We start from the raw sequence: 3,894 nt of genomic DNA on the forward strand, positions 1-3,894 counted from the left end.
AAAAATCATCGAATTTGAAAAAGGTTCATCAATTTTGATAAAAAGTCTAGCAATTTCAAAAAATGTTTATCAAATTTGCAAAAAATTTATCTATTATTAAAAAAAATTCATCGAATTTGAAAAGAAGTTTCATCGATTTGAAGAAAAAAAAAGTTCAGGAATTTGAAACGAAATCATCGAACCAGGAAGAAAGAAAGAAAAAAGAATAAACAGAAACGAAAAAGGAAAAAAAGGAAAGGGAAAAAAGAAGGAAAGACGAAATAAGAAAAGAAGGAACGAGATGCAAATTGTCAAATCAGGGAAGGTGGCGTTGTGGTTGCCGCAGTGTTGTTTGGTGTGGACGCGGCTAGTTTGATCCCCTGTGGGATCACCTTTTTTGTGTTTATATAACAAAGCAAAGATAGGCCGGCCCAGCGCGAGACGCTGCACGCGCCCATTTACAAAATGCACATTCACGGGCGTGTGCAGCGCCAAATAGGATTTACCCATATCAACGACCTCATCCTTTTGCATTTTGTCCATTACTGGTCTTGAAGGGAGCTCCAATCCGACGACTTCGGCGAAATTGTAATCACTGATCCTTTTAACATAATCCCCACTGACCTATCCTATATATCTAAAAGATTCATCTCCACTAACTTATTTATCTTAACATGCAAGATATTCACATCAGCATGTCTACCACCTCAACAAAATAAAAAAATGCAACTAATATTTTCATCTTTTCCCGACCTGCACGCTTGGTCTGTTCATCTCCTCCATTAATCCTCCCTCTCTTGGTCTCCTATCTCCACTCACGCGACAAATCCAGATGCATTGATGGATTTCTTCTGCCTCAAAGTCAAAGTCATGTGTCTTCCATTCCCTTCACCTCTCATCAAATCAACAAAATCTCAGCCGCAGCAACAACTGCATCACCGTACCTGAAAGAAACATCTAGCCGTAAGACGGGGCGACGGTGTGAATGGCATCAAAGTGGAAGAAGGTCGTGTTCATGGCGCACCATTCCTCTCTCTCTCTCTCTCTCTCTCTCTCTCTCTCTCTCTCTACCACACGATTCTTCTCTCTCTGCCTCTATCTACCTCTCCATACCGTGACGCCGTCAGCCAAGCATTCCCTGGCCGGCACCACCAGTGACCCGCGCGATGCTGCTGACCCAGAGCCCCGTGAGCGCCACCTTCGCGGGCTCTGATGGCCCAAACCCCACTCCCTGCCGTCGAATCGGCCTCCCGGCGAGCCACAAATGCCACCATCGGTGTCCTCCTCCAACATCACCTCGGCTAGAGGTGAGGGCTCTCCCCCCATTCTTTCTCCTTAGATCCGAATGAGTTTTTCAGTTAGCTTGGTAGGCAGATCTAATTTATGCGTTGTAGGAAGAATTTTCTTAGCAGGAGGATTTGTTCCATCTCTAGCCTCCTCCTCCACGGCAACACGTCTGGTTACCCTCTCTATGTCTCATGTTAGTTTAGTACAAACAACTACTATCACGTTTCATTCCATTAACTATGCCCAACTGCAATCCTTTCTTATATATTGATATCTCTAATGTTAGTTTAGCACATATTTTATTGGTATTTGTGTTGCTTTTCTATTGTTATTTTGCAGAATCAGAGCATATTCAAGTTTAATTTCAGGATTGTTGTTCCCTGGTAGTATTATCCCACTCTGAATGGCATGGGATCGATCTACGAAATTGCTCCACACACGATGCTTTTGCCCGATCTATGCACGACCTGAAAATCCAGCGGCCGGTACCCTGCTCATTCATGCGCATGTCCGGCTGGATGTATGTGTCGTCTGTGAATCGTCTGAATTCTGTCGTCCGCGTAGCACTGCTGATCGATCTAAGACCTAGGTGATACAAGTGTGATTGACATTGACCTGGCTGCACATGTTCACAATCTCCCGAGACGACTGTCGGAGGTTGGGTTTCCAGTTCTGCTTCTCGCGATCGACTGTCGGATTGACGTTCTTCATGTAAAAGAACAACCTCGGCCATTTCTTGGCCTAGTCCACGACCAGAAGCATGGGCCATCCGCCAGACGACCGACCGTACACCACCGCTGCCCCGCAGGTGGACATGACGTCCTTCTCCGCCTCCTCGGCTAGAGGTAGAATAACCGGCTCCAGAGCTTAGTGTACGGCTGGATGCCGATGTAGCCCTCGCAAAATGTCATGAAAGAAGAGAGCTGCAGAATGGAGTTTGCACCGAGATGGTGTGGTTGCAGGACGAAGAAGGTGAGGAACCTACCGAAGAAGTCGCTCGCGGGGAGGCCAAACCCACGGGCGAAGTTCGCGAGGAAGATGCCCGCTTCGCCATCCTGCGGCGCCAAAATGACCTCTGCGCCGGGCGTGTGCACCTCCACCTCGTCCGTCGGCGACAGCCTCCACGTCCGACGAAGGTAGGTGATGTCCTCGTCGTTCACATCCGATCCCTCCCAGGAGCCCCTGGGTCGCACCATTGGCGAGTTCGGCGAGGGTGTTGTGCGGTGGTGGAGCAGTGAAGACTAAGGAGAATCCCCAAGTCGCTGGCGCGATATAGCGGTGGCTCGTGTGAGCACTGCAGCGGCTGACCACTAAGTACAAGCACGGGCGCGGCGGAGAAGATAGGTTGAAGAAAAAGCAAGGGGGGCAAAGTGTGGAGCGGCCCGGCCTCTCCCCCTTGCCTCCATTTAAACCCGCGGCTGAACATGGGGGAGTGGGATTGTTTGCACCCACGATCTCCACTCCCTCGCAATACACGGGTGCATTATGTGTGCATTAAATGCTTCGGGAAGCCAAACTTATCGGGCTCAACAACATTGGATCCCGCGTGCGGGCCGTGGCAGCGGTCAGGTGGGCCCCGCATGCGGCGACGTCTCATCGCACGCGTGGCCTGGCAGGCTCCGGTCCGTTGCTGGCTGATACGTCCATTTTGCATCATGATTTCCTATTGTTATTTATATTTTTTTGTCATTATTTCACTTTATGATGCAATTCTAATGCCTTTTCTCTCTTAATTTACAGACTTACATGGAGAGGGATATTACCGGCAGCTGGAGTTCTGGACCTGAAAAAGCTACAGCAATTCTATAGAACTCCAAATGACCTGAAACTTCACTGTGATTTTTATTGAATATACAAAAAATACTGGAGCAAAGAAATACCAGAGGGGGCCACCACCTGCCCACAAGGCAATAGGGCGTGGCCATCCCCCCAGGCGCGCCCTGGTGTCTTATGGGTCCGACAGGTGGCCTATGGTGACCATCTTCTACTATATGAGGGGTTTTGACCTAGAAAAATAAGAGGAAGACTTTCAGGACAATTCCGCCAAGGCGGAACCTGGGCAGGAGCACTTTTGCTCTCCGGCGGAAGGATTCCGTCTAGGACACTTCCCTCTGGGAGGGGGGAGTCAAAGCCATCGACATCACCAATGATCTTCTCATCATGGGAGGATCAATCTTCATCAACATCTTCACAAGCACCATCTCATCTCAACCCTAGTTCACGTCTTGTATTCAATCTTTGTCCCAAAACCTCATATTGGTACCAGTGGGTTGCTAGTAGTGTTGATTGCATATTGTAGTTGATGCTAGTTGATTTATTTGGTGGAAGATTGTATGTTCAGATCCTTAATGATATTCAATACACCTCTGAATATGATTTGCGAGTAGTTATTTTTGTTCTTGAGGGCATGGGATAAGTCTTGTTATAAGTAATCATGTGAAGTTGGTATACGTTCGATATCTTGATGATATGTATGTTGCTACTTCCTTTAGTGGTGCCGTGTGGACGTCGACTACATGACACTTCACCATATTTGGGCCTAAAGGAAGGCATTGTGGAGTAATAAGTAGATGATGGGTTGTTAGAGTGACAAAATCTTAAACCCTAGTTTATGTGTTATTCTGTAAG

Source organism: Triticum aestivum, chromosome 4B (genome assembly GCF_018294505.1).
Source record: "Triticum aestivum cultivar Chinese Spring chromosome 4B, IWGSC CS RefSeq v2.1, whole genome shotgun sequence".
Lineage (NCBI taxonomy): Eukaryota > Viridiplantae > Streptophyta > Magnoliopsida > Poales > Poaceae > Triticum > Triticum aestivum.